Here is a 9,929-nt window from a genome sequence, read left to right as displayed (position 1 = left end):
TTTGTGTATTTAATTATTTATTATATAGAACAATAATTTAATATTTTCAATACATTTTACACTAAAGGTAACCTTACCCAACTTTTTGAGTTGGGTAAATAAAAATTCACCTTTAATATTAATATGTTACATTATAATCTACTATACGCTTATATAAATATCATAGAGCTACACCTATTCATATTATAGCTAGATAGCTGGCTAACTTTAGGTTACCTTTTTCCATATTTCGTCACCTTCTTTCCTGTCCTTAAGTTTGATTACATGATACAATACATGCATGTTTGAATGTTTGAATAGAGGTTGAGATTCACATAATCATGAGGAAAGTTTAATGGAAAAAAAATATTTTGTTTTAATATGATGCTAGCTATGTAACATAGGAAAGCATCTTAAATCCTATAAGTAATATAGAAGAGTTTAAATGCTTCCAAAATCTCTAATAGAGAAAGTTGTTTTTATCAGGCATATTCCCAGCGTGGCGTAACCCTAATGTAAGTGACACGTCACCATTAGTGGGCCCAAATCTGATAAGAGTTGATGATCCAATGTCAGCACTAACATCGGCTGCTGTCTCATAATCTTCTGCAACCAAGCTGCCATACCGACACGTGTCATCCATGACCATCGATCTGTGTGGGGACAGATTTGAATCAAAGGGTGGAGCCAAGGCGGTGGTGATGGTTGTGGTGGTGGTGGAGGCGGATTGGATAGCTTGGTTTTCCGAGAAGTCTTGCTGTCTATTGATTGCAAGCAGTGAAGAGTCGTTTTCATGAGCATTGATATCGGATCTTTTTCTTGTTGGTTGTGGTTGTGGTGGTGGCTGATGATCTGTTGCTGTTGATGTTGGTGGTGTCTGTGTTTGGTGGCCACTGTTGCTATTGCTATTGCTGTTGTTGCTTTGGTTGTTTCTTTCTCTCTCTTCTGCTAACTCTGCTTCATTAAGTTCTTGTTGGTACATCTCTTCCACCATAGGTTTCCACAATCTAACCCTGGCATTTATGAACCAGTTTGATACCTGAAATTAATCAATCACATTCAAACCATTCAACACATTACACCAATCATATTTGTTTTCTAGCATTGGATCTTTTACAGAGAGTGAGCGAAGACTCATGCATAGTAATATTGTGTCTCCTAGCGATACAGTTTATTGTCTGTTTGTATGATATTTCGGTATATTTTGATCATTTATTTAATTTTAAAATATAAACATTAAATATAAAAAACTGTGATTTGGCACTAAGGTATCTTTTCTGTTTGAATGAAAGAAAGTGAAATGACAAAATTTTGAATGAAAACTATTCATCAACAGTTTGCTTCAACTAAAGGACAGTGGTTTTAATTGCATGCATGACCTTATCATAAGTCTGCTTCTGCTTCTGGTCCTAACTCACCATTGCAGGGTACATCTAGGCATAAATATAAGGCATAGGAAAAATAGACCCTTACTTTTTGTTTTATCCAGCCATTAATTACACATGTATATGTACTATATTATATTTATTATTATATATTGCATGTAAGAAAACTTTTGGATTTTGGTTAATCTAAGAAAAAGTACATTTAGTACATAATCCACACATGTAATAAAAAAAGTTAGGATGCAAGAAATGCAAAATATCTTATCTCTTATAGTAGTATTCTAAATCAAATGATTATATGATCATAAAAAAAGGATATGATAAAATAATAAGGTATAGAACACAAAGTTGCATGAATAGAATGGCATGCATATATATATGAGCAAACAAAAGATGCCATTATCATGATGACATCTTCAAAACACACATTTATTTCCCATATTTATAGTTCCTATTGTGTGGTTGGGTGAATCATATTGATATAATAGATAAAACATCAAAAAGAGATAACTGAGAGAATCTATAGTAAGCTAGTTGGGTAGAAAACATCACATTTTCATGTCTCATTTCCACAGTAAGTTATGTCATCATTCATGAGGGTTTTTAAAACAGTCTACGGCCGTAAAAATGGGTGCGACAAAACAGTATCAATACCAACATCGTTATCACCGTTTTTCATATTAAATAACAAATTATGATTAATTCACACCGTGACGATTACAATCAGTGTCGCAAAATCTATATCAATTGAAATGGCAACAAATTTTAAGCTATGTGACGCGACCGTTTTTTAAAACCCTGCTCATAAGTAAGCATTTCAAATTTCAAAATAAATGAGTAAGAATTTCAAATTTCAAAATAAATAAATAAATATATGAAACTAAGAATTTATCAAAAACAATGACATAGGTATAAAAAACAAACATTGCCACTTTAAGAAAAACATGTCACAAGAAAAAATCAAAATCCAAAATCATAAAAGTTAAATCTGAAACATATTTACTGCTGGTCCCCCTATTGAAACATATTCAGAGTTTCAAATTTTACTTGAATTTATCTCTGTGGGCCTAGCTAGATAAAAATTACAGAGTGTATATTTGTCTGTTTCTGAATTGTAATGTAAACTCTAGACTGTGTTATGGAAAGGTAGAATGAAGGAACCTGATTTCGTGATAGGCCAGTTTGTCGTGCTAATAGATGCTTATCTGCATCACTTGGATACCTGAGAAAGAGACCAGAAAGAAAATGACATCAGAGTCCTTCCCTTAACAGTATAAAGAGACATGAAAGCTTTATGTACCCTTAGCTTTGTTTCAAACATTTCTTTCTTTCCTTTTTCATGGGCGTGAGAATCTAAAACAAAGAAAGAAAGATCTATGTCCTATACCTGACATATATACCACAAGTAAACAGGTTTTCACTGTATTGTATTATGTATGTAACTATGTATGTACATTACAGGATTACACACTCATCAATGATTATTGTCTTGTCTCTATGTTTTTTTCTAATTAGGTGGTTTTTTTGTAGTTAATGCAGTGATTAGGTGAATGTTTTTGGCATTTTTGATGGTAAGACAAGATCGAAGGACACTGCAAAGTTACTGTTTATCTAAACGATATTTTATGCATATACGACACATGAATTGTGGCTTTTACATTCTCTACCTTTTTCTTTTCAGATGCCGTGATGCTTTTTTCTTGTTAATGATCATTGTACTCAGTATTTTGCATTACCTTTTTTGTATACTTTGTTAATTAACTTCAAAGATTCCTATATGAGTAATTAATGCGACTCTATGTTGAATAATGAGTGACATATTTCACTGAATATTTGTTGCAAAGATTAATATATTAATTGAGGTATAGGATATTTGTTGATTATATGTATGGATATATTTTTTTGCTATCATATATATAAAATTGAAAATATTGACTTCAAAATTATGTAAGTAATACTAGTTAAATAATAAAAATTTTAAAAGTAATTTTTTTTTTGACAAATTTATGTAAGTAATACTAGTTAAATAATAAATAATAAAAGGACATGTGATATATTGAATATTAAAATAATTATCCTTTTTACTATAATATTTTTTATAATGATAAATTTATCATAGAGAAAATATATAGAATAAGATAAGATAAACAAAATCGACGGACATGTGCTAATGACCTAGACTTTATCCGGTTGGGACCATATTTTCTATATAAAAATGACCATACCAATAATATTTTAAAAGTTTATTTAGCAAACAATTAGGTTCCATACCACTAAAAAATATCATTTTTTATCTATGAAATTATATTAAGTAAATATAAATTTTTTATTACAATTATTGTTAATATATCAAATGTTAAATCTTGTGTTCAATGATATAACATTTTCTATGATTTTAACACATTAACTACTTTATGTAAAATGTTAAAGTTTTTTTTTTGATAAGATAAAATGTTAAAGATTTAGTTATAGTACATTATCCCTTTAATATTTGATCTTTTAATTAAAAAAAAAAAGTATAATATTGACTTTAAATATAAGATTAATTAGGGTTTTTGAGGTAGATGGGTTTAACCGGTTGGATCATTAAGTAAATTATAGAAGTTGATATTAATATTAAATTTATTGATGATTGATATACTTTAATTAGGAATTATATTACTAACCATTGATGATACTGTAATTGTTATATATACCTTAAGAGTAAGATATTTTTTTATGAAATTAGAGTTTCACAAGAGTATTATAATTCCTAATTAAATTTATAGTATCATCAATGATTAGTAATATAATTCCTAATTAAATTTAGAGTATCAATCAACAATGCTTAGTAATATTTCAAAAGGAAAAGGAATGAGAAACATACGGGTGTAGAAAATGCTCAAAGAGCCAAGCTCGCAAAACATTGACAGATCGTTCAGGCAAGCCTCTTTGTGGTCTCCAAGCTTCTTGATCCATCATCCCCATCTGATGAAACGCTCTCTGCTGTCTTAGGCTTTGTTCAAGTGCCTTAAGCCTAGGTGTCTCTCCTTTAGTTAAACCTCCTCCTGCACCTTCTTTCTCCCCTAGCATCTCACAACTTTTCTTCACCTCTGTTGTTATTGCATCTTTTAGACACCGGAAATGACGAGACATTGCTTTTTGTGCTAGTGCTGTGTATGGAATTGCTGCTCCAAATCCCATCATCACGTCGAATGAGTTCACTACCACTTGCATTTGTTCGCAATAGTGATTGTATCTTCTATCCACCTGCATAATTAAACATAATCACAGGAGTTAGTGTCATGTCAGTGTCAGACACTAGTACGTCTGCGTCTGGGTATCAGATACCAGACATGTATTTGTTATAAGATGTTTGTGCAGATGATAACAATTTGCTACGTTATGTATATGGTGGTTATGTGGAAGTGAGTGGAGTGCCTTTGTTACTTGTGTTGGAAACAGGAGAAACGTCGCTTCATGATGGACGTATTCTCTTCTCCTAATTATTGTTACTTTAATCTCATAGTTTTCACCAAACTAAAACAAACCCAAAATCAATACTAAAAAGATACTCCCACCAATCAAATAGAATGATTAAAAAATTAAAACAAGTTTCAATTAAATAAGTGACAAATCCCCACCAACTAATCCTAGGCAAGTAAGTAGAATAGAAGAATATTCCTACTATTCTAGAGCCGGCTTTTTTTTCTTTCAAATTAAAATATATATACTCTTAGATACCGGCCAAACGATTATTTTATTACTGGATTATTAAACTCTACGAATTTAGATTTGAATTCTGATATTCACAGTTGTGAGTTTTTAGTGGTTATTACGATTTCGTCTATAAAAAAAATGAAGAATAATATATGGGGAGGGGGGACCTTGACTCTTGATGAAGAGAAAGGAAGAGAGATTACATGCCTCATCAAGCATGGATAGAAGTTTGACCTTCCTTCTTTGATGCTCAATTTTATCAGCAGCAGACAAAGGGAGAGGAGGATTGTCTTTTGATGAAGATGAAGGAATGATAGGATCACCAGAAGCATTGGAGGAGGAATTATTAGGGTTTGGATTGAACTTAGTCTTCTTCTTAATAAATTGACCCCTTCCAACACTGCAAAATTCTTGAAGCAATTCTTGAGTGGCTTTCATGTATTTTGAATTTCTCAGAACATTTACTATTACACTTCCAAATCCTCCTCCCTGATGAGTTTGTGATTGGTATCCTCCATTAATAATGGTCCCTCCTCCTCCACCTCCTCCTCCTTGCAATTGTAAATTCAATGCTTGATGATTTAGTTTGTACGGATAAGATGATGAGGGTCCACCTACACCTTGATTATTGTAATACAGAAAACCATTATCTCCACCTCCTCCTCCCATTCTCAGTTCCTCCTCAGCTTTTGCAGCTTCCAATGAAGAAGATAACGATAACGAAAGACCTTGACCTTGTCTTTGTCCTTGTCCTTGTCCTGGTCCTTGTGCTTCCATAGAATCACCACCCCATGTGAATTGTCCAAAATTATTACCAGAATTGGGAAAACCATGTAGTGAATTATTAGAGGGAGGGTTTGGGAGTAACATGTGAAGAGTTGAAGAATTTTGAGGAGGAGGAGGAGGAGAAGATGATGATGTTGTTGTTTGATGAGATTGAGAAGGGTTTGTCAGAAAAAGTTGCATGGCAGCAGCTGAATCAGCTGCTACATTAATACTCGAAATCTGATGCTGCATCTCTTGTCTGTTATTACCATACCAGTTATCATTTTCTGAGGTTGTTTGCTGTTGCTGTTGATGATGATGATGGTGATGATGTCTTGAAGAAGAAGAAGACGAAGATCGAAACCTCGCGGTTTCTAATAATTCAGCAGTGGTTGAAGGATCAGCGAAATTAAACATCTCTGATAACATACCTGCTGTTTCATACACACCACCACCTCTTTCTTCTTCTTCATCTAACGCTGCTGCTGGAGATGAATCAAATCCTTGCAGCAACCTCATTTTCTCCCTCTGGATCTGCTGCTGCTGCTGCGATGATCTCTCGAATCCATTCGAGGCGAATCCGAAGATTGCTTGCTGATGATAATCTTGTGAGGACATAGAATTTGAACAATATTTCAAGGTTTGGCTATGGTGTTTCTTCAAGTAAATAACAGAAGAAGAAAATGGTACTGCTATTCCCATGTTGAAATCATCTTCCTCTCTCAGCAACCACCACCTCCTTGTTCTATATAACAAAGTAACAAACACACCACACCACTATCCAATGATTCAGTTATCAGTAATATTCATAATCAGTTAAAGAAAAATACATATAACCTAATCCAAAAACAGTGATGGATCTATGATTATGAACAAATAACACAACACACCATAAAAATATGAATATATGTACCTGTTAGAGTTGCAGGGTATCAAAGGATGATGATGTAAAGCTTTCAGACATCGTTTTCTCTTGAGCGGTTTTGAAAGCCAGTTTCCACAGTTTCTCTCATCTCTCTCTCTCTCTCTCTCTCTCTCTCTCTTTCACTCTCTCCTCTTTCTTTTTCTCTCTATTTGTTGTCTCCTGTCGTCTCTTTCTCTCCTTTTCTTTCTTTTGTTTTGTTTCTTTATGCGGTAAGTGATTATGCAATCACCTTCTACTAAATATGAAAATGCAACTTACACACAATATATTAGTATTATTAAATATAAAACAAAAGCTTTCTAACAAACAACTGTTATTTTAAAATATGATATCACCAAACTTGTGTTATTGGAAAAATATAACAACCGTGTTAAAAAGGATAAAGTTTTATAAAGATTAATTATTAGAGTTGGGATATAAAAGTATTACAAAATTATTTATCCATTCATCAAACCAAACAATACTAACTAAAGGGAGTAAGAAAGATAACAGAGAGGAAAAGAAAGCGATCGCTGTCCTCCTTCTTCTTTGGTCTTCATCTCTTCCTTTTGTTGTTTCCCCACCAATAATGTCCTTTTGTATTTACTTTAAATTTAATTTTTTTGAAATATTCTTTGGTGTTCTGTCATTTAGTTAAATAGAGATAACATTATAATAGCAACAACTTTTGAATAGGGGGGAGTTCTCGCTTGGAGCCCTTTGTTTTCACCGTCGTCACCGGTCTAGCCACCCGGTGGAGTTGCATCTAAGTCTCCTAGTCCGTTGTTCTACGGGTTAACTTTTTGTATTCTGACGAACCTGTTCATCTTGGTTTGGCATTTGTTGTGAGTACTCCTGTTAAGGCAGATATTAACACCCTAAATATAGAGAGGGGAAGGTTTGCAAGAATTTGCATGTAGATTGATCTAACTTTGTCTTCGGTAGAAAGTTCAATGTTAATGGCCACTGGTACAACAAGCAATATGAAGGTCTTAACATTATTTGCTACAATCGTGGCTGTTATGGACATCACACCTGTGATTGCAAGAAAACACCAAATAATATGACACATTCGATCATTCCTACGGTGGTGCCGCCAAGAGGTCCGCTAGAAAACGACGATGTCCATGATCAAAGATTAATGGAACTACAACAGAAAGTAGACGGTGATAGCACCGAAATCGTAGCAAAAGAATATGGAGAAATCAATGCAGTTCATGGTAATTGGCCGACGGTGCAGAGGAAAAAATGTAACAAAAGAGTCATTTACGGCCAAGGAAAATCTTTACCCAATAATGCACCTAGATATCTGGAGAGTTCTAAAATCAAGGAATTGATGTTTCCTTAAAAGGAATAAGCGCTGATAGCGAAACTGTTGGACCCAATCGTGTTGATGCAGTTTCCAAGAAATTGTTGGACCCACCCCATATGCGCGTCAGCCAACATGCAGAGGGGACTCACGCACCTAGGCCAAGTCTGCCTTTTTGGAACCACGTCATGCTATTAATAGGCCTTCACACAAAACTGGACCCACTTTTAATTGTTGCTTCGTACAAAAGGGTGTGCCTAACACTGCTAAATACACCTCCATTGTTCGCATAGTAAATTTATGTTTGGAGACCATCACACGATACCAAATTCCTCATTTTGAACCGACAGCAAGTCAGGCAGATGGAAATAACTAATGCGATATGGATGAGGGTGTTACTTAAGAAGAGAAAGTTATTTGTGAAATTCACATTGAATTGAAGTGGGCTGCATAAATTATCTCGTGTTCAGGACTTGCTTTGTCACATCCATCAACTTGACTAGTTATGTTAGGTTTCAAAGAAGTCACCATGCTCTCCTTGAATATATGGGAAGCCTTTAGCAATAAGGCTAAAAGACACATGATGGATTTGATTATAAAGCACACTCCAACATTTTTAGTCATTAGGGAAACACACATTGGTTTCATAAGACCAAATCCTTCTGGGACATAGCTGGATATGTGAGTGATCACTACGTGGATGCGCGTGGTCAATCTGAGGCATTTGGGTATTAAAGCAGACTTGTAGTGACATTTAAATTGTCTTGTATGTTGTCTTTATGGATACAATTACTACCAAGCTATCATTGGCAACTTCTTCTTAGTATGTAAATGGAATTTATGTTAGTCCTGTGTACATTTCTCGTCTTGACCTATGGCACCACCTCATTGACCAGAGGAACATTGTTGATGGTCTTTAGATGTTGATTGGAGACTTTTGCGATATCATTCATCCGCGTGAAGAAAAAGGAGTTAATTTTAATCATTCTAGGGCAGCTTCTTTGTTAAATGTCATTGATAAATGTAATTTAGTTGAAATAAACATGACTGGTGGGAAATTCACTTGGAATAGGCCTTGTAGTGGTAATCGAATGGCCTATCGCAAGTTGGATAGGGCCCTTGTCGATGTTGTTTGGCGCATGGCTATTACTGATGCATATGTTGAGGAATTGTGTAAATTTCATTATGATCACAACCCAATTCTCCTTGGGTGTGGCCTTCCCTCCAAGACCACGATCCGCATCCTTTTTGAAGGTGCATATCCCTAGGGGGTTTGTTGCATGTCCCTAACACATGCAAGGGAGCATCCCAAATACGGTTATTTTGTTTCTTGTCTTATGGATTTCATTTATTATCAATTATTGAGTCTCACTCATGATTGCACGTCATTTGAATCAAGGTTGAAATCGATTTGTTATTTGTTTTAGTATGCATAAAATAATAGTCATTGTTAGACCCATGGTTTTCTGGTTAGCATACTTTTTAATAAAACAAGATTCTTATTTTCATGTGTTTTGACAGATGTCCTGCCAAATATTGTGACATGATATACCAGAACATTTTGACAGTACTGCTAGTTTATTTCCTTGAAGATTTGATTGAAAAATATGAGATTATGGAGGATTTTGGTGCTCATACAGGCACAGTCAATCAAAGATATTTTAGGGACAATACAAATTTGATTTGGTTTCAGAAAAAGGATCTTTGAGACTTCTTAGGAAACTTGGATTTGATTTGATTTGATTTGTTCCTATTTTATATAAAGATCTTGCAACTTATTGAAAAGGAGAAGATTGGATTTAATTCAAGAGTCCAAGCTCATACTACAAGAGTCTATAAATAAGGACTTGCTAAACCTAGAAGATCAAGCATTCAAAACAACAAATCA

At 34.1% G+C, this 9,929-nt stretch overlaps 1 pseudogene; it reads right to left on the bottom strand.

The window, feature by feature from the left end:
• Window positions 1–265: 265 nt before the first annotated feature.
• On the bottom strand, window positions 266–6,937 carry LOC131633554 (BEL1-like homeodomain protein 4; annotated as a pseudogene).
• Window positions 6,938–9,929: the final 2,992 nt, after the last annotated feature.

Source organism: Vicia villosa, unplaced genomic scaffold, assembly GCF_029867415.1.
Source record: "Vicia villosa cultivar HV-30 ecotype Madison, WI unplaced genomic scaffold, Vvil1.0 ctg.001135F_1_1, whole genome shotgun sequence".
In the NCBI taxonomy this organism is placed as follows: Eukaryota; Viridiplantae; Streptophyta; class Magnoliopsida; order Fabales; family Fabaceae; genus Vicia; species Vicia villosa.
Note: the sequence above shows the minus strand (reverse complement) of the source record. Positions and strands in the feature narration are given on the sequence as shown.